Below are 22714 nucleotides of genomic sequence, written 5' to 3'. Positions count from 1 at the left end.
GTAAACTTGGCAGTGTTAGGTTCATCGTTGGACCTGATGATCTTAAAGCCCTTTTCAAGCCTAAACAATTCTGTGATTCTAAGAAGCATTTTTGCTTGATAAAATTAATCGGATATCAGAATTACTGAGGGTACCAGACTTCCGATAGCTTGTAATTCATGCATTTTCCTAGCACCATGTACTGGTTTTGAAGCACCTTCAGCCTGACTCGAAGAGGTCAGTCCAAACATATATCAGTCTCTGAATTATGTAATTTTAAAATACTTCATTCACCTTATTTTCAGTAATATGATCAGTCCCTAAATATTCTAAAAATATAATGTCATTTTATTTGTTAGCCCACCTAGTTATGTTTCATATGGTTTAGTGGTGAACTTGGCAGTGCTAGGTCAACAGCTAGACTTAATGATCTTAAAGCCCTTTTCCAACCTAAACAATTCTATGGTTCTATAATTTCTCATAAATACATCATACAACTGAAGTGCAATGTTGGCACAAGAACAAATTAATATAAATGTACCAGAAGTAAATTTAGGAGAAAACCCAGATATTTCTAACCTTCAAACTACATGTGTTGTGGAGTAGTAAGCCCGTGGAATGTGGGGGAAAAATATCTTGCTAGTTTTATTAGAAAGATGAATCAATTTACCAAATGGTTGCTTACATTATCAGGGGATTGGGTTCAGTGACATGGAGAAACATTCAAGTCCTTCCAGAACCAGGCAAACTTAACCCATAAGACTCAGAATGGTTTTCACATTTATTTTATTAAGAATTGAGGGGAATTCTCTTTTGTAATTTCATGAAAGTGTTTTAGCTAATATATTTCTTATGATTTCCCATTTCTAGAATTTCAAGATAAATGTATTTGAACAGGGCTGATTTTTCTTTCCTAGTGATATACTTATATATATATACCTCCATGATAATCTTCATCATTCCAAGGAGGTGAAATGGAAGTACTTCCCTTCATCTAATAAATGCTTCAGATGTGTAAAAATGGTGTTAGGAATTTGGATCACTTGCTCCTCTTATTTCAAACAGTAATCAGGGGAATCTTCATGTCCAAACATAGTTAGTAAATACCTTTACAGGTATTAGGAGTCAATCACTACTACCTGTTGACAGAAACAACCTCATTCTTTTAGTCAAACCAGAGATATATATGCAAAAAATAAGGGCCCAACAACTTGACATGCCATCTCACTGTTTTATGACATCATAAATCACTAGTTTTCTCATTCTGAGATGACCAGCGTCTATTTTTAAGGTGTTTAATCATATACATAAATGTTATGTTGTTTGAAAGTTTGACCACTGCTCTGTATCAAAGACTGCAAACTTCAGCTACTCAGACGAAAGCACTGAAAATATACTTTTTTTAAAATATATTTTTTTACATATACTACAGGAAATGTCTACTTAGGAAAGCCTAGGAGAACTCAAAGTTAAACGGAAGACTGACAAGGTACAGATCTCATTTTATAATAGTGTAATTGCCCATTAATTTCAAAATTTTAAAATAAAAATCTGAAATAGCATTGTCACTGTGTTTTCCCATATTATCAACATTCATCAAATTCATGTGTTACTGTTAACTAGGCATTAGATATACAGCCATGATAGGCAAAAGATACAACATAAGAAAATTTTCCAGGAAAGGAGAACATAGTTTTTGATGTTATCTGACATGCCTAACCTTTCTCTGTACATTAGGTATAAATCTCTACCTAGCTGAAACTAAGCATCTTGGAGAATTAAGAATAAAGAAAACAAGAATAGTTTTCAGACAATAAAACATCAGCCAAAGTGGATACACAGCTCAGCCCTACTGCAACAAAGCTGTATCAGCCTCAACAGTCCCTGTTAATTTTCTCTTTTCCACAACTAGAGTACTCAAACAAGCCAAAAGAAGCTTCAGTGCTGATTACATGTTGCCCCAGCACGAGTTGTGTTTGAACTGCTTGAGAATTGTGTGCAGCTCAGTAGTCCAATATTATTTGACTATTAAGATTATATATAGCTTATAAACTACTAAACTTACATTTAGTGTGTGTGTGTGTTCATGCATTTGTTGGGGGTGCTGATCTTGAGTATTCAGTTATACAGGTAATTTTTAAATAACCACTGAACTAGAAAAAAAATCAGGGTTTTGAATGACTTGTATGTCATATATGCATATATATGCATATGTTTATACGCAATTAAAGCCACCAGCCTTTACCCCCCAGGTAATCCAAAATGGGTGTAAAATACTCTTGAGAAGGAAGGTGACTTAAAAATCTCAGATAAAAAAAAAAAAAAAAAAAAAAAAGCAAAAAAAAAAAAAAGCTGCCATACTTTCTGCGTGAGTACTTTAGATATATAACTGAATGGCAGATGAATCACCAATACATTCCTGAATCTAGTCTTTTGTTGTTGTTGAAAGCTTTTTATGTACCCTAATGGAAACAGCAGTCATATTGACTGTTATAAATAAGTGTACTGCTTTACCTCATTGCTATTTCTTAAAATGTATGAATGTAACCTTAAAATCTGTATTCTGCTTTTCTAAGTATACCATTTAGGTCTGTCTTGTTATCATTTGTCAGTGTCTTGACTTTCAAGTAATAACTAATTTTTCAAAGTATAAGAATGGGTTAAAGAAGAACAAGTATCTTCATTAGATTGATTACTATTACTGGGCATATTCATGCATCAGTAACATGTTGTTAATGATCTTGTGCCAAAGATTACCAATATGTATACAACATACATAGTGCTGTAACTTATTTTTCTAATGTTTATATTGGACAAAATTTTGTATTTACCAATATTTCAGACATAGTATCTCTCACTGGTCAATTCATCATTAACTATCTTTCCTTTCCTGAGATCCAGTTTAAAATGTGTCTGGATCTCTCTTATAGACTGAGTCTACTTTAATTTGCATATTCTTGAGTCACCTTGATTACAGTTGAATTTAGCATGTTGACATCAGTAAGAAGGAGTTTAGAAAAATACATGTGGACAAGGAGATTGCTCTTCTGTAAATGACCAGAGAATCACTTTCTGTTCTGCAAAATAAAGTCCAGTTTTTAAGGGGAGCTATGTTAACAAATCAGTTACAGATGGTAAAGTACCTGCATAGTATGATAGGGCAGAGGTTAGTCAAAGAACAATGGTGGAACCCACCATTTCATAAATACATGAAATAACCACAGCCTACTGTTCCTATTTAATGGTTCCCATTTGAATTTTCTTTACCCTGACAATTTAATTGTCAATTTCCTTACATGTTCTTTGTCAGATGTTTACTTTTCCATAAAGGTTTGAATTTACTTTCCAATTTTTTGTTTTACTGTAATCAAATTTTTACACTAATTGTATCCACTACACCTTGATAAACTGTTTTCCTCTGCAGTTTATACAGATTATTTAATTTCAGCCCATTTTCTCATTTCAGCTTTTTTTTGTTGTTGTTGTTCCTTTTTTCCCTTGAAGACTGTTTGTCTAAATTTATGACTTCTAAATTTATGACAATTTCTTCCTTCATATCAGAAGACAGTGAAGCACGACTCAGCTTGATAATATCTGGAATGTGTGAAATGTTGTTTGCCTCTTCAGTGACTATTGAAATTAGTAGTCAAAGTCCTGATGGTTGGTTAGGATATAAATGAAAGCAAAATTCAGAAATAGATACTGGTAAGATATGCAGATTTCTTTAAAATTAAATTACAGTGAAGTTAGACAGATAAACAAGAATAATGAAATTGTATCCAAAAGCACTTGAACTGTGATTCAGCCAGCAGATGGCAAGTGATGTTCAGTGAAGACAATAAGGCTGAAGATCTTACTTGTCCTATAGAAATATTCTATGAATTGAACATCCAGACAAACCTGTTGCCTCACCTATCCAATTATAGACTGTACAGTGCATTTGTTACTATAGGAAGGAAAAAAAAGATGTTGGAGATGTAAAATTATTCCTTTGTAGTGAACTTGAAGGGGCTTTGTTTAATTTTTACTGGATGTTCATTTCTGGAGTGGGTTAATTTCCTTATGTTCTGAAGTATCAACCTCTATTATTTACCTGATCATGATGAGGGAGATGTAATGTGAAAAGAGAAAAGCACCAACAATTACTGAAAACAAAACCAAAATACTGCTTATAAAACATTACTGCTTCTGTGAGGAATTATCAAGGACAGAAAGCATAGCTGGAGCATGAAGTAAATGCTGCAATAAAAATGACACGTGGCCAGAACTGTGGTCAAAAATAGTGTGGAAAACAAAAGGAACAGAAGCCTTTTTACTTTTTTGATCCAACGAATTCAGTTGAATTTAATGTTAATATTAAGGAACAGCTTTTGACCCTAACAATATAAATGACTCTAAAAATACAAAATATTGGTAAAATGTAGTTCTAACTCTCAGTATATTTGTTATGACATCTAAACTAACTTTTCATGAAAGGAAAATGTTTTAAAATTCAAAAGCCAAAGTTTCTTCATAAATTATTACCAGCTTTTACTCTGTATGTGACTAAACACATGGTGACTGATGCATGGTATCACCTAAAGAACCTGAGACAGGCCTTCACAAAAAAACCCCCAACATTCCAATGACAGCCAAACATATTAAGGAAGCATCTAATAAAAGCATATAGTATTTTCATTAGTTCAGGTGAACATGAAAGTTCTCAGCTGGCTTTCCCCCACATTTGTCAACAATACAAATTAATAGCTAGGGCTGTAATTTTCTCTTAGCATTCTCTGTAGGATGCATGATAGCCCTCACTCTTAAAATATGCAGCTAATCTTGGCTTCCTAAACATGCTCACTAACAGAATGTATGTTAAAAGTGCATAAATAATCCATATTAAAATTATGTTATTAACTAGCTGAATATAACTAAGAGAGAAGAACATTGAAATAAATAAATATGTAAATTTCATTATTCATCTTCAATCTGAATTTTTTTCATTTGGTAGCAGTAAACCATAAATTTTGATATGGATCTAACAGTAAAATATATGGAATAGAGTCAGAAGACTAATTTTGTAGAGACTTGATGTTAATTGGCTTAACAGTCCTGCCAAAGCAATTAAAGCAGCAGTGGTGGTTTGAGGATGATGCAGATCAGTGATGCCCCATCAAACTTAATAAAATAGCAGCCATATTTTGCCTGAGTGTATCCTAAATGAACCACCCACACAGGACAGAGGTCTCAGAAAACCTCTGTTCAAAAGATTTCAGTGGTAAGTGAGGCACAAGAGTGTTTCGGTTGTACGTTTTTTGGCTTCTAGCATTGGACGTAGGATTAAAACTTGAAAAGTTTCAATTTAAAATATATTTTTTAAAAAGGAAATGAAGAAGAAGAAAGAACAAGTGCTGCTCTTTTATGACCAAAAATTAAAAATAAATAAAACCCCCAAATTTATATTTTCTGGGTTGTAAATATTGATGCTTCTATATAACTAATAAAGAAAAAGCAACATTTTATTCTTTACATTTTTGAAGCATGGTTTAGGTTTCTGTCATACAACTTCAATTGTCTTTGACTGAAGATACATAGCTTGAATCCTACATTCAAAATTTAAAAAATGTATTTAAATTATGCAAAAAAAGATATCAAAACAGAGTTATTAACACTCCTGAATCAAAACCACTCTTCCAGTAGGTGTAGTGGATGTCAGTATCTTTCTCAGCTACATAGAGAACTTTCCAAAGGTTGCTGTTGCTTCAGATTCTTCATTCCCACTCAGTTTAAAAAATTTAAATGAAAATGTCTTTGTAATGACTTCAAACACTGATGTGTAAATATTCCATTAAAATTTTGTACAATGAAAGATCAGTTTCCAGCCTTGTACATTGTATTTTAATTCTCTATAATCTTGTTTAAGAATCCAGATTTATGGCCTTTACCATCATAAGGAGAGAAAAGAATATAAAGCTTGGATTTTGGGTCATATTTTATCTTTATCTGTTCTATTAGTCATCCTATATAAGGGCCAGATTCTTATCTATTATAAATTGGAAGAGATTTCAAATAACTAGTTTACTGATTCACAGATTTTGAGAGAAGTATTAGTTGGAAGTTATCTGCTCTCTGTTTTTTATGTCCCCACTGTGGTGCACTCCAGTGTTGTAAAAAGTGCTTTGCACTGAGACTTGATCTAGCTTTTAAAGTGAAAAAAAATTAATCTTAATTACATTTTGGAATTTCAGATTTTATTTCACAAATATTAAACCCTCAGTCTTTTACTTCAGAAAAAACCCAAATATGGCAGTAAAACAAATTATCTGCAAAGAACTTGGAAAATTCTTCTTATCTGGATATATTCTCTGCATAAATTGTAAAGCTCAGTTCATTCTGTAACAAAACTTAATTTTCCTCAATAGAATTAGAACTTTGCAACTGGTCTTTCTTTTCTATTTGAACAGAATTAAAGTAGAACTATAAGGGTAATCTGTACCAGGTTCTTTACCATACTGAAACTAATACAAGACCTCTCACACTCAAAATTTCTTTTATTGTTTTGTTGTTAGTTTTACCTTTTCTGATAAATTTTTGCTTTTTTAATGAAAAAAGATAGAATTCAAACATGAAATACATTTTTTTTACAAGACTGCATACCAACATATATCATAGACAACTACTACCTTCTCATCCTTGAACTGTGAATTATGGAACAGAGCAATTATAAGGAAAAAACAATATCTCTGACTTAATAAAAGTAGAAAACATAGTTGTTCTTGGAGAAACAGTGGAAGTAGATTAAGCTGATATATGCTAAATTATGAGATGTATCTTTAGAAGTTATATTGAAAATCCTTTGATCTAGATATCTTCCCAAGAACTTTCTTTTCAAGAAAGTCTAGTGCTCCCTCCTATCAAGTGCATCTGTTTTATAGCTGATTTATAGTTACACTTGATTTTTTTTTCTAAATAAGCTTGCAAGAATTTTTGCCTATGTGAAAACTGCAATAAACTTTACTGAAGCAGAGCAGTTATAAAGATGCATGGCATTGACCCAGGATTTTTTGAGAAGAGCTGTAGAGTTCAGTTATGTCTACCATTAGTAAAACCTTTATTGTATTCATCCAAGGATTTTGCCCTTTCACTGTCAGAGCAATTTAGCTACAAATGTATTTCAAGAGGTCAGGAATCCTGAAGCAATCTCAAACCTGCAGTAATAAATAAAATTTCAGAAAACCTGACTCAAATTATTTACTGCATGAGTTGGGGTTTCTCAGCCTCTTTAGATATGACTTTTAGTTACAGACTGAATTATTAATACGTATATTTTGGTACCAGTATGTATGTTTCTTCTTGAATATTTTCTGCTTTGTCTACGATGGTGCAGGATTTGTACTGAAAAGGTTTGACTTTTAAAAATACAATCGAAACCTAACCAAATAGTCTTATAAGCCTAAAAAAAGTCTCTAAGTATATTTTCAATGCTTCCTGTGATCATAGAAAAACTATATAAATTACAGTGGGGAAAAAAACCCCACAAAAATCCTATGCACAAGTCAGAAACATACAAAGTGAAATATGAAAATGAATAGGCTTCAGAAAAAAAGCAACAAACAACAAACTAAATATTTTATCAGGGTCTTCTATATAGCAATATAATTTAAAAGGTTGTTTTATAATAATTTCCAGGATTTGTAAACTCAGAATTCTTGCTAAGATCAAGAATTCACTGTCCAACATCTACCACCTAGAAAAAAAGTTAACTAAGACCTCAGTTTTGTGATTTGATTTAGGATGGCTGGATTTTCATGGACATACAAATACTTAGAAGTTTGTATTTTGTTGTGTATTGAGTTTACCCATACGGGTCATGTTTTATAACAAGGACTGAAATTCAGGTATGATAAAATGTTAGTAATAAATAAATGCAGGCCAGTCAAGAATGATCAGACTAGCAGTAATATTAAATTGTGAAAATTGTTGCATGAAGTCTGCATAGCACACTTGCAAGAATTAAATTAATTAATATAAACCTAAACCCTAATTAATAGTGAATTAACAAAATATTAATTATACAAAAATTACATAAGTAAGACAAGTCCTGCCAAATGGAAACATTAGAAAGAAGATTGGGGGTGGGGGGGTGGGGGGTGTGTGGAATACAATGACAGTTTTTTATTTTTTCCCAAATATTAACAATTCTGTTTTTTTCCTCTGTGAACAGATGGATTAAACCACACACTTAGAAAGAAGGGATCCTCTGGAATAACTTGTTTCTTGTAGCTGAAGTCTTTAAGGTAAAAAAACCCCAAACCCCACCAAACCTGTGATATAGCCTCAAAAGCTAGCAACAGTTGGCTTATACTGTCTCTATTTTATATTTTAATGAATTTTTTGCACCTGTTGTCTTAGAAGCTATCCCCATGCACTTAGGAAGAGGTCATACCTGAGCTCTCTGTACATAAACATACATTTTCCTGTTTCTCATAATAATAAGACATAAAGTTTCACAGTGTTTTAAGTTTGCCTAGTGGTAGTGTCTCCTATTGTCATGCAAGGATGCCTTGCTACTCACTTCAGTACCTATTTTCATGTTGTCTAATTTTTTGGGAGCAAAGGGATCAATTGTACTGTAAATCACTAGTTATGTATATTTTAAGGTAAAAAGACTCTTATTAGAAATCTGATCAGTTAAAATATTTTTTTTTTCATTTTAGAATAGCCAAAAAAAAAAAGTGTATTGCTAAGACCTTAGAGACTTTTTCTATCTTTTAGAGTTTGTTTTTAGATTTTTGTTTGTTTGTGTTTTTTTCTTAGACAGGTGAAACAAAGCCCACGTGCCTTTGAAGTAAATGTCATTTATATATTACTACTTTGTACTTTGAATCTCTTTCTGGTTGTTATTGACCACTTAGCGTAATAATTTTTTTATTTTTTACAGCAGATGTGGTAGGTAAGGCTAAGGAAGTAGGTGATATTTTCATGTATTTACTGGTACTCTGTGCTTCTTAGTCTAACTTATTTGTGCCTAAAGACTAGGAGTGTAGTGGTTGCATAAACTGGAGTCTGAAAAATTAATTTCGTTTAACTTTTCTTTTTTTTTTAAAAAAATGTATCCTTCTTCCATGGTTCTAAAAGTTAATCCATTTTGATAGAGTTTGTATTGAGTAATCAAAGTGAAACCAAGGGAGCATAGTGAAAAACTCAGTTCCAAGTAACTGAATTGCACTGATGAACATTCCTTCTGGTTAACTGAGAAAGGGGGATTATATTAGAATTTCATGGCATCTATCTAAATAGATAGGGTAGCTCTACTTTATCAAGGTAGGTATTTGTTATGGCTAAGAGGCAGTATGGCACATTGTTCTGCCGCATTTCAAAAGATAATGGATTTTTTTCCCCACATCCAGTAAACCTTATTTTATTGAAATGAGGAATCTTTCTCAAGATCACTTCTCAGTGTTGCATTTGCAGATATTTTTCAAACTCTCATTGAGTTGTTCTGTGTGCCTTCTTGTTGTAACCACCATACACCTTTTCTGAAACTGGATATCATTATTAATCCTGCCACTAGATGGAGAATGTTGGAGAAATTATGTTTGTTATATTTTTAGGGCCCAATACTATACTATGTAATATATGGTATAATAATATAATCTATGAAAAGGTCCCAGTTTACTTCAGTGAAGTAATCTGTATGCCACTATTTGAATACCAAATGGCAAGATCTTCACTGAATCTCTCATCTGCATATAATCTATAGCAGATTTTTTTTTTTCAGTGTTTCTGTTATACTAGAAGTACACTGTAGTGGGCTTGATTGTTTATTCTTCCCCATTTTTAACATTCAAAGGAATTTTGTAATTGGTTATTAAAGCCTTGTTTCAGCCCAGGTAATTGAAATTACTTGCCTGAAGTGTCTAAATTACAATCCTCAATTTCTGAGCTATACTCTACAGTCAGTGGAACAAAACTGTCCCTTCCAGAGAGTGATTCTGTTAGACTGACCAACAGATTAGTGAGGCTTGTGTAGAAGTTATGTGAAATTGTACTTATTGTTCTTTTACAAGGTTCTGGAAGTATTTGATATAGAATGTATCTATTTTTTAGTATTTTAAAAAATCTTATTCATGAAGGCACTGATCTATACTTGAAACTGTGATGTAAATAGTTACTCACTTAGTGCAACTATCAGAAAAGCAAGTAGAAGTTGTTCAGATATATTACTGGCTAGGAAATGATGTAAATATAATTAGAGAAATTGTCCTTGACTTTACAGGAGTGTACAATTTTAGTACTACTACTTGTGCTGTCCAGTGCTATTTACAAATAGTCCCATTACAGCTGAGAGGTAATTCTTTTCTGAACATGAAAAATGGTGACAGATTTTGCTTCAAATGAACATTACATCCTTTAATAATTACCATTGTCCCAACTTCAGCTTCAAATTTTGTCCATTTTGTAGAGCTAGAAGCAGGAACCAAATTGTTTTACAAAAAGAATATTTAAATTTCCTGAATCCATCTTGCATTCCAAGATTTATAGTTCATTTTATTAAGATAATTTTAAATGGATTTGCCAAACTTTGGAATCCAAGAAAGAAATTAGGTTAATTTGGGGATTTTCAAATTGTGTAACACCACAATTTAAAGCCCTGTGACCATCCAACAGTTCCCCAAATTAAATCTAATTCTTGTTAGCCACAAATTGTTTACACATGATAAGGCTCACTATTACAAAGGTGAAGGGAAAGAAGTGACAGGGTCGAATATTCACTCACATTCTTAGGTCATACAGCTCCCCTCACTGTGTTTTTAGAAAAGATGCATACAAAGGAATCTCTTGATTTGTGCGCATAAGATAAGTGAATCTGATGAATAATTTCATCACCTACTGTGCTAAAAATCACTGTAATTTTGTCCTTTAAAAATGTTGCACGTCTCCTTCAAATTAGTGAAACAACTTACTGTTCCTAAAAAAATTATTCTTAGATCAACAAGATATATTTCTACATCCATCCTACCCAGCTTGTTTTTTCTTTTATTATCTTATGGTGTCCTTAATCTTGTCTTCTTTTTTATTTGAATCATATATGCTAACTATCCTTAATACCTTTTTATAAATTTTAAATCTTTTTACCATGATAGAAGATGCAGAAGTTTATTAGTTACCATGGTTTTATTATTATGCATAAATTTTACAATATTATTTCAGTCCATACACTTGATGTAGGTAATTATGAGAGAGGTTAAATTTCATAATCTAGTCATATGTATCTTAACAATTCTTCTTAATTGGAACCATAAGAGACATGCAAATTAGAACAAGCTTCAGTTACACCAAAGGAGATGATTTATAATTTCTTTGGCTGCGGTTGAACGTTTTGAATCAATAAATCGCTGTCAGCACTCCAAATCTTTATAGTTCATAGTTAACCTTTCAACACCAATCAGTTGCTACATTTTAGATTTTATATGTTTTTGGGGGAAGGTGGGAAATAACATGGTTGCTTATTGCTAACCAGCTTGGGAACTGATAATTAATTCACTCCTGTGAATCTTTTATTCTGAGACTGACATCAACACTTCTTCAGCAAGAAGGCTGACCTAAACCTCCTGCATGGCTTCTATGTACACAGTGCTGCATACCTTTAGAGGGAGTATCGCTTTGAGGCTCAGCTTTACCTGTGAAGCAGTTTAAAAGAGGTGTAATGGAACCTCCATATCAGTCACTATTTAAACATGCAGAATTTAAGAATACTTGATTTCAATAAGACTGTCTGTTTACTTTTTCAACATGAAATGTGGAGTGGTTGAGATTTATTCTTTTTCTGTTACTTTTTAAAGTTACAGTGTTACTTTTTAAAGTTACAGTGTTATAAGATTTTATGATGACTATAGCCTTGCCAAAACTCAGCCTTTCATCTTTACAACCTTTATCTTACCTTACCTTATCTTTTATCTTATCTCAAGCTATTTTGCAACAGGCTGAGCTTATCTAATTCTTGATGTGAAAGATGCAGAATATTACTGCAAAGGGAGTTTATGAAAACCTCAAAAGCTATTTCCTATGAAATGTGAATTGTGCATTTGAATGCACAATGTAAAAAATAGGTAAGTGGTAGAGGCAGTGCTGTTGTTCAGAGACAAAATGACATAGTTAAGTAAAATCTTTGAAACTCATAACACTTAAAAATGTCTTCTGCATTTAACTAGAGCACTTAAGTGTCTTCTTGTTACCCACAAAACAGTATTAGCAATTCCACTGTCATTGCTAGTAGAAGATATCATGTGGTTAGTTCCTCTTTTTTTTTTTTTTTTTTTTTTTATGCATTCAGGTTATGAGATCGATGAGTAAAAGCAAACAAGGCTTTTGGATGACAGTGGAAAGCTGTAGCTTCAAAAGGAAGGAAATTTGCATTGATACAGATATTTGCATTCTTATATGCTTCCAGTTTCTGACATGCTTCCATCTGAAATATTTCTAGGAAATGTTATCTGGCTGAGGAAGAAAGAGTGGGCTAGAAACATAAAAGTACAGAGAAAGGTTGGGCAAAAAAAGTCTGAAAGTATGAGGCTTCTTGTGAAACATGTTCCCCCTTATATTTAAGGCTATTAATTCTTTACACTGAAACTATGGGAAGATGAAGAAAAAAGACATGAAATCTTCGTAACAGGAAAAAGCTCCTCCATTCCCCTTTCCCTCTTTCTTTGTCTGCATCTGCTTGCACGGCTCACTATCTCCCACTCTAGAATGCTATGTGCATTTATGTATTGTTTAGATATTAAAAATACTCAATATGTTTTTTAAGCCATGTTTTTGCACCATGGCAATCAGCCACAGTTATGCACTGTTAGCTTGATAGATGCCATACTTTAAAATAGTAGGCATTTTTTTTAACAATAACCCACCAATTGCTTCCCTACTTCCTTTACTGTCCTGGAGATGAAATTAGGAGGGTAGCTAGCATGTAGTAACAGCTTCCTCACCTTTAATCATAACAACTTACGTATTCTTGACAAGTTACTGATAAACCATTATATTTCCTGGATGAAAAAAGATGGGAGGGAATTAGAGGCTGGAGCAAAGGAGAGACATAAAAGGTAGAAAACAATAGGAGCCTTCAGCTAAGTAGATATGGTTGAGTGGATATAAGGGAGACTCTTGTAACATCTCTTAGTAGTCTTTTCAACTCCTGCACAAGTCTCTTAAGGTGATTCTATATTGTATGATTTAGTGAGGGAAATAACACTTGTTACTTTAGCACAGGTAATACGAATTGTAAAGAATGTACAGCAATTCAAATGTCTGATGTCAGCAAAGCCTAAAATTATTACTTCCCTAGAGATACGGTAATAAATGTGTACATTGTAGACAACAGTAACTGTTCTTGAAGCAGAAACACAAAATTTCATCTTTTCATCTTCAAAAACCTCTCAGCTTTGTCCTCTGAGCTTCATAAAATTTCTCCTTTCCTCATAGGTCAGCCAGTAGGGAGTGAAAAAAAACCCTGTCTCAAATGTTCCAATTCTACTTTTTTCCTTTAGGTTCATATAAGAAGCTTTTTACTGACCTCTACTTAAAATGTGGACAGAACTGAAAATAATAAAAAGTGTCAACCTGTAGAGTCCAAGAGAAGAAACTGACAGAGCAGATGAGCTACACAAGTCATCATTGTCAGTGATTCTAATGCTAATGCTAAAGCAAATGAAATGGCAACAACGTCATTCAGATCAGTTATTAAGACTCCTGAATAAAAAATTAAAATAAGACCCACCAGGAACCAGATTAAGCTTTCTTATGCCAGAGTAAGTCAAATCTCAAAGTCAGGTTAATTTTCCCCTATATTACACTTTAAACTGCAGTATATCAGGCCTCCAATAGCAGTGCTAACTATATTTCTAGCTTATCACAGGTGCAAAAGTTTCCCTGACCCAATATTTCTCATTATTCCTTAATGTAGCCAGGTCAATATGTTCATTATTGATCCAAGGGTGAAAAACTTACTTTACCCTAAAGATTACATTTTGCCACTGTTACAGATTGTAGGAATAGATACAAAAAAAAAAAAAAGGACCAATATCTGAGAAAAAGCCACTTAAGCTATGGGCAAACAGGATAATCCACCATCTGAAATATTTGTTGGAAAGTTCATAATCCTCAAGGCTGTTAGTGCCTTCCAATTGTGGAGGTTTTAGTCAGGATTTTGTCATGATGAACTGTGTATTGTTCAATTTTGCTTAGGTTTGTGGCTTAGTGACCTCAGTTTTTAGTTTTGCAGTCCATATCTTCACACTTTTAAGCCTTGGTTTCTATATTTAAAGGGATTAAGTTTGATTTCTGTGAAACATTATTCCAATCCAATATCTTTTATCGAGACTAGAAAATCGGTTACAATCACAGCATTACCCAGTTCCCTTCTTGTGATCTTCCTTATCCCTGAAGCAGTTTCTGTATTCCAAATAATGATGCAATTATTTTTATTTTTTTTTACAAACCCTGTGATGGTCATTTACCCTTTGCCACTAGGTGTCTCAGTAGCTAAACTACAGATGCAACCATTTTTCTTTAATATCAAGGTTTTCCAAAAGCTTGGAATGATGAAAAGAGAATAGAATATATATATATATATATATATATATAAACAAAACCCAAAAGATAAGAAAATTATCAGCAAATAATATTGTAAAGTTTTATTTTGTCGTGTAAGTAAAGTATAGATGTCCTTTCCTCAGTTCTAGACTAAGTCTCTTAACATTTGATACATCATTTTGCACTAAGCATTAGTATTCTACCTCAGGATCTACTAGGACCCAACTGTAGTTGGCAGTATTGTAGTCACTCAGCAAGGGTAAATACATGTATAACCAACTTGCAGACTTCATTTTCAAATGTTGACCAATAAATAGGAAGTATTATAAAGTAAGTAAATGACTATATTTATCAGGTGATAAAAATGTTGAAAATATTCTGTGACCATTACACTAGTATGGCAAATCAATTTCGCTGATCACCAAACTGAAATACAAAAACTTCAAAGTAGTATCATGGTTTAATCCCAGCAGGCAGCTAAACCTCATGCAGCCACTCACTCAGTCCCCCTGGTTGTGATGGGGAAGAGAAATGGAAGGGTAAAAATGCAAAAACTAATGGGCTGATATTTAACAGGTAAAGCTAAAGTTGTCCATACAAGCAAAGCAAAATAATTGATTCTTTTGTTTCTTCCCATTGGCAGGGAAGTGCCTGTAGCCTGTAGCTTTTCACTTTTTCAGCTTTTTATCATTCTTTTTCTGCAATAACAGGTATGAAAGTGATAAGAAGTATTCTGGGATTAGTTTTATGGCTTCTGAAATCAAAAGACCTAATAATTTTGCATTTTTTCTGTGCAGCAGTAGTTTTTGGGGAGGTAATTTCTGTAATTTTTTTTTTTTTTCCACAAAAGTCACTGTTCGGTAGGGAGCTCCTCTATTCTACAGCTGTCTCCTGGAGCCATTGCTTCTAAATGTACAACTTAGACAATACACTAGCATATATGATACACTTGCCTCATCATTTTTTTTAAAGCTTTTGTTGACCTGGACCCCAACAGTTTATTTCTGGGACAATTAATTCAGTTGCCATGTACAATCCATGCAGAAGTGGTCTAGAATCAGTACACACTTCAGCTACTTATGTGAAGACAGCTGGGACCTTGGTCTGCCTAGAACCTTTCTAGCGTTAACAGAGAGAAGCACTTCTAAAAGTGAGCAAAATCACCCCTTCTATCTATCTTTTCTACATTTAATGACTGAGCTTCTACCTTGGATGGGATGTTAAGTGTAATTAACTTAGAAAATTTATTACTATGAATTTCTATTATAAACCAGGGGTTCTTAAAAATGAACTGTCAGAAGGAGACGACAATATAGGTAGATTAGTGTCTCATAGGTTGTTTAAGAGCCAACTATGCAATGTGACTGGGGAAAAAAAAAAAAAAAAAAAAAAAAGTCTAGTTTTCGGATGTGCAGAGTAGCATCTCCAGAAGTAATGGGTACAAAATGATGCCATTGTGCACAGCCTCAGCTGGCATATATCCTCAATAATGAAGAAATAAGACAGGAAAAGTTAATGTAGAATTCACAGCTGTGATCAAGGAAACTGAAAATTGAACTATGGCTGGGAAATAGAGGTTAGCTTGTGCTAGCTTGTTTAACTTAGGAAAATAAACACTGAAAGGGGTATGATGGATGTTTATAATACATTAGGTACATAAGGTAAATATTAGATAGGAAAAAGCTAATGTTGGAAAAGGGTATACAAGCACCATGAAAATACTAGAGCAATTTAAAAAAAAATTATAACTAATAATAGGGGACAACCTTAGCAGCACAGTAGTAGAAAACTCAATAGCTGTATGATGGAGCTCATTAGATGGATTCATTAGATTAAAAGATGCATAAAACAGCACAAATCTGGACCAGGTTTCTCCTAGTTTTATGCTTTTCAGTATTGTTATTACATTTTCCAGGTGCATTAGGACTCGTGCATTACATCTTTTATACAACTATTCATTAACATTGGAGCTGTGTCAGAGGTATAAGTGGAAACATGATGATGGCGTCTTTGATCCTTAGTTTCTGATGTGTAAAGAGTGGTCCCACTATAGCCTTTTAGGTCACTTTGTGTACAATTCTTTTTGAAAATAAAAAAACTTTAAAATATTCAGAATGAGTCAATAATACATCATCTTTATTAAAACGTTTTGAAGGAATCTTATCTAGTCTTTTGTATCTGACAGTTTGAATTGAATTTCCTGTAAATTCAAGACCCTATAGAGTTTGCTAAGTATTCATTGAGAAAGATGGCACTCCATCACAGACAAAGGGAAAGATTTCTTATTATTTCAACAACATTAAAGCTTTAGATTAGATTCTAAAAACACAGGGAAAATTCACCAGTTTTCTGTATGTACTGATTGCCCCCATTTTTTTCTTTCAAAAATATGTCTATATATTTATCAAAAAATCTATTTCAAAATCTATTATTAAAGGTGAATCTTTTCTGTGTTTGATATTGTCTATCAACTTTGAACCTATGCACAATACCAAAAACACGATTAAACAAAAATGACTGTTTTAATAGAGATTAATCCGAGGATGAAGAGGGGAAGTCTGAAAAAGGAAAAGCTACGTCCATGGAGGACTGCATTGCAGCCAATACTAAGAAAAGACCTCATTTCACATTAATTGCAATGTTTTAAACTGTCTCCATGCTAAGCCAATCAATAATGTAGTATTTAAATACTCAGGAAAATGAGTCCAGCTGCTGGGAGGAGAATTTTTGTAACCAGAAAGAAGGTCGATGAGGGTGCAATAGCCCTAAGCTATAACAATCTTTCAGAGAAGCAAAGTAAGTTTTGACCATCCCTGAATTAAAAATCCTGTCACAGGTCCAATACAGCCTCTTGATTCGGTAGACCCTTTTTATCTCCAAGAAGTTGGGATCTTCTTCCTATATCTAACTGTAAATTTTAATTCATTGCAATTTAGAATGATTAATTATTTAAAACGTAAATGCCAGGTATATGGTGAAAGCCTCTATCTCCAGTCTGGTGTTCACATTAGCTCTTTTATCTTAAGACATGTGCCAAGTTTCTGAAAGAACAGAAATAGCATGAAAATAAACAGAATAGATTACTTCCTTGAGGCACTATGTGAGAATCTTTTGTGCTAGAAAAAGTCTTGTTTCAGAAGCACAAGCTATTAAAACTATCTCTTCATTTAAATATATTCTAAGCATTCATGATCAAAATTTAGCTCTCCTTTCATCTTTAAATCATTGTCCTTCAATTGACAGTTGTTGGCCAAAATTTTTAGTTTCTCTTTAAAATGACATTGAATCTTAAAGCAAACTTTCCTTATTTCTCTTTGCAAATGAAATAGTTTTCAGGCATGATCTACCATGCATAATTAGGGAGGAAAAAAAGCACTGTAAAACAATAAAATACGTGAAGATTTATCTAAGACATAATGAATACTTGGACTGTTAAGACTGTATATTGTCCATTTGTACTGGCTTTGGCTGGCTGGGATAGAGGTAATTTTCTTCATGGTAGCTTATAGGGCACTATGTATTGGATTTGTGATGAAAGCAGTGTTGATAGCATGGAAATGGTTTAGTTATGGCTGACCAGTACTTGCACAAAGTTAAGGCCTTTCCTGCATATCACTCTCTCCCACCAGCCAGCAGACTAGGAGTGCACAAGAACTTGGGACGTGGCTGGGATAGCTGACCCTGACTGACCAAAGGGATATCCCGGACCATATGATGTCATGCTCAGCTATAAAAGTTGAGAGGAAGGATCATGAAGGGGACACATTTGGAGTTATGGTGTTTGTCTTCCCAAGTTGCTGTTATGCATGATGAAGCCCCCCTTTCCTGGAAATGGCTCTAAATACCTGCCTGTTGTAGAAAGTAGTGAAAGAATTCCTTAATTTGCTTTATTTGCATGCACAGCTTTCCCTTTCCCTATTAAACTGTGTTTATCTCAACCCATAAGTTTTCTCACTTTTATCCTTCCAAATCTCTCCCCCATCACCCTGTGAACCAATGAGCAAGTGGCTGTGTGGGGCTGAGAAAGCCTACTGGGGTGAAACTATGGCAGTAGGCAGATGTTATACCAATGGAAAGGACCATTACAGTCAGCCTTAGACTATTGATAACTATTACTCAATCAGGTTACATAGCAGGTACATACTTCTAAACTAAAAGATATTTGTATTTCATGTTGTAGATAATATAAGGAATAAGAAGAAAAGCTGTAGGTAGTAAATTGAAGATGCCTGTAACTTCTAGGGTTAAAGATGTTTGAATATCCTATGATTTTTTAATTTATTGTTCAAAGTAAATATGAAACATAACTAGGTAGACTGACAAATAAAAAAAGTATGACATATTTTTAGAATATTTAGGGACTGATCATATTACTGAAAATAAGGTGAATGAAGTATTTTAAAATTACATAATTCAGAGACTGATATATGTTTGGACTGACCTCTTCGAGTCAGGCTGAAGGTGCTTCAAAACCAGTACATGGTGCTAGGAAAATGCATGAATTACAAGCTATCGGAAGTCTGGTACCCTCAGTAATTCTGATATCCGATTAATTTTATCAAGCAAAAATGCTTCTTAGAATCACAGAATTGTTTAGGCTTGAAAAGGGCTTTAAGATCATCAGGTCCAACGATGAACCTAACACTGCCAAGTTTACCACTAAACTATGTCCCCAAGCACCACATCTACACATCTTTTAATTACCTCCAGGGACGGTGACTCAATCACTTCCATAGGTGGCTTGTTCCAATGCTTGACAACCCTTTTGATTAAGAGGTTTTTCCTAATATCCAGTCTAAACCTGCACTGACACAACTTGAGGCCGTTTCCTCTTGTCCTATTGCTTGTTACTTGGGAGAAGAGACCGACACCCACCTGCCTACAACTTCCTTTCAGGTAGATGTAGAGAGCAATGAGATTCCTCCTGAGCATCCTCTTCTTCAGGCTAACCGACCTCTGTTCCCTCAGCCACTCTGCATATGACTTCTTCTCTAGACCCTTCACCAGCTTCATTGCCCTTCTTTAGACCTGTTTCAGCACCCTCAAAGTCTTTCTTGTACAGAGGCCCCAAACTGAACACAGTATTTGAGGTGCAGTCTTACCAGTGCTGAGTACAGGGGGACAATAGCTTCCCTTGTCCTGTTTGCCACACTGCTTCTGATATAAGCCACAGTGCTGTTGGCCTTCTTGGCCACATATTCAGACAGCTCTGACCAACACCCCTAAGTCCTTTTCTGCCAGCAGCTTTCCAGCCACTCCTCCCCAAGCGTTGCTTGGGGTTATTGTGACCCAAGTGTGGGACCCAACACTTGTTGAACGTTCTTGTTCAACATCCTACAATTGGCCTCAGCCCATCAATCCAGCCTGTCCAGATCCCTCTGCAGAGCCTGCCTGCCCTCAAGCAGATGAACACTTTCCACCAGCTTAGTGTCAGCTGCAATTACTGAGAGTGCACTCAATCTACTCATCCAGATCGTCGATGATTAAACAGAATTGGCCCCAATACTTAGCTCTGGGTAACACCACTTGTGACTGGCTTCCAACTGGATTTAACTCCATTCACCACCACTCTTTGGGCTTGGCCATCCAGCCAGGTTTTTTTATCTGGTACATCTGTTCAAGCCATGAGTAGCCAGTTTCTCCAGGAGAATGCTGTGGGAAATGTTGTCAAAGGCTTTAGTGGCATCTAGCTAGACAAGACCCACAGTCTTTCCTTCATCCACTAGTTGGGTCACTTTTTCATAGAATGATAACTGGTTAGTCAAGCAGAACTTGTCATTTATAAAGCCATGCTGACTGGGCCTGATCTCCTGGTTGTCCTGTATGTGCTGTATGAAGGACCTTGCTAGAACATTGTGTCTCAAACATTGGCATGCTGCTCCCAGGTTTATACCTAGTGAGCCTGGTTTTCTCCTTTTCCCCTTTCAAATCTAGTTCAAAGCTCTTTCAATGAGCCCTGGTAACTCCTGTGCAAAGATCTTTTTTCCCCTCTTTGAGGCAGCTGTGCCTCCCTTCTGTTACCAGCAGGCCTGGTATCTTGTAGACAGGCCCATGATCAAAAAACCCAACATTCTGCCCATGACACCAGGCTCAGAGTCAGGTATTGATATACTGTCTCTTCCTGTTTCATCTCTCATCATTCCCTGTGAATGGAAAGACAGAAGAGAACACTACTTGTGCTCCTGGTCCCTTAACCAGTTTTCCCAAGGCCCTGAACTCTCTCTTAGAGTTTCTGTTGCAACTTAATCACTGCCTACATGAAAAATAAATAATGGATAATGATCTGAGGGCTGTACCAGGGTAGGAAGCTTTCTCTTCATATCGTTAACCCAGGCCTCAGAGAGGCAGCAGACTTCCCTAAGAAGGGGTGCCGTTCTGCACAGTGAGCCTTATGTTTCCTTCAGGGGGGAGTCTCCTATGACAGTGATCCATCTTTTTTTCTTTATGGAAACAGTTTTGATGTAGGACGTAGGCTGCCTTAAACTGGGCAACACTACCAAGCTAAATGAATCATTGTCCTCGTTATTGTTTGGTTGCACTTGCTGCGCCTCACACCTATTATGTAAGGGCACCTGAGAAGGTGAGGTAGTTACAGAAGAGACATGTCTGCTGCGCTGGGCAAGAACTTGTCCTCATTGCCCCCTGTCCCTCAAGTCACTGTGTTCAGCCAGGTGGAGAGAGGATAGTGAATCCTCCATATCATGCGTCCTGTCTGCCTGTCGGGCCTGTCTCAAGGAAGGTAGGGTGTGATTCCTGCAGTCTGTCTCTCTCTTGCTCTCCTTGTTACTCCTTCACCTACTCACCCCCTCCCGGAGCTCTGTCAGAGCAGAGGAGCTCCTTTCCCCGGGCGCACTCCCGCAGGAGCACTCACAGCTGCCATCCCCTGCTGGCATAAGAGCAGGGCACAGCCAGCAGCGTGTTCCCACCAGGGCCCTGCCTGGGCAGCTGCATCAGTCATGGTGGGTGCAGAGCTCAAAGAGGCTGCGGTTTTCTGCTGGGTAGGCACCATTCTCCATGGCTGAGCTGGCAGGGCTTCAGTGTCCTTCCTGCATGGCCTTCTCCATAAACTGCTGTGCAATATGCCACACCACACCCTTGCTGACATGCCACCCCCTGTTTGCCCGCCCTGTTGGCAGCCCTCCTGGCTGCTCGCGCTCCCTAAGGGCTTCTTTTACATATGGGAGGTGGATGCTCTTGAGCCCACCCAGGTCCTTCTCAGCCACCGTCTCCCAAGCTGCGGGCTCCTGGCCAGTCTCTCAGGTCTCCTTGAGGTTCCTCTGGTTCAGGAAGCCCCCTGTGCACCATGCTAGAACACTCCGCTGACGACAGTGCTGGCACCAGAGCTGCTCATCTCTTAGGGGGATAACAGAGGAGGATGGCTAGACAAGAAATAGTAAAAGTGCTTTGTATTTGATCACTGTAAAACATCACTTTAAAGAAGAAAGAGAATATTTTCTTCACTGTGTCCAGTTTATATTTCAAAAGGAGAAAACGGTAGTGTTGTATAAAAGAGGGAATGTTTTGTATATAATATGTTTCTTGGAAAAGAAAGGGTTTTTTTCATCCCTCTCACTGAAATATTAGATCCTATTTGTCAGACAAATTACTTTGAATTATAGGCTATATAGGAAGGAATTAATATTTCAATACTTGTGCATAAAAATATCTGTTGATGAGGCTTATGACAATAAGATAACACAACACAACAGAATTATATGGAGTTCTGCACGAATAATTGTTTTGGATTGCTGCGATACTTTTAAAGGAAGACTGTTAAATGATTTTAAATTGAAATCTCAATGAATGATGTAATTAAAGCTTATGCACATAGAACAGGATATGAGAAATAATAAAATGCTTTAATTTTTTGTGTCAATAGAAGTTATTTTAAAAGTGTGTGGTGCTCTGCCATACTTTTCAGGCCCATATTGTCATGTTATTTTTGTGCCTTAGATCTGTTATTTAAATGAGTTTTTTGTCATAAGCAACTATATGCCATAGTTACATATAGGCATACTTAACTGTAAATTTAGACTATATAACCATAACTATGCACATATGTATAATATTTTATGATAATTTTAACCTTTCACCACACCTTGCTAAATAAGGATATATTGTTTTTTTCTGTTTGGAAAACAGAATCCATAGTATATATAGA

This window comes from Falco biarmicus, chromosome 6 (genome assembly GCF_023638135.1).
Source record: "Falco biarmicus isolate bFalBia1 chromosome 6, bFalBia1.pri, whole genome shotgun sequence".
NCBI classification, from domain to species: domain Eukaryota; kingdom Metazoa; phylum Chordata; class Aves; order Falconiformes; family Falconidae; genus Falco; species Falco biarmicus.
Note: the sequence above shows the minus strand (reverse complement) of the source record.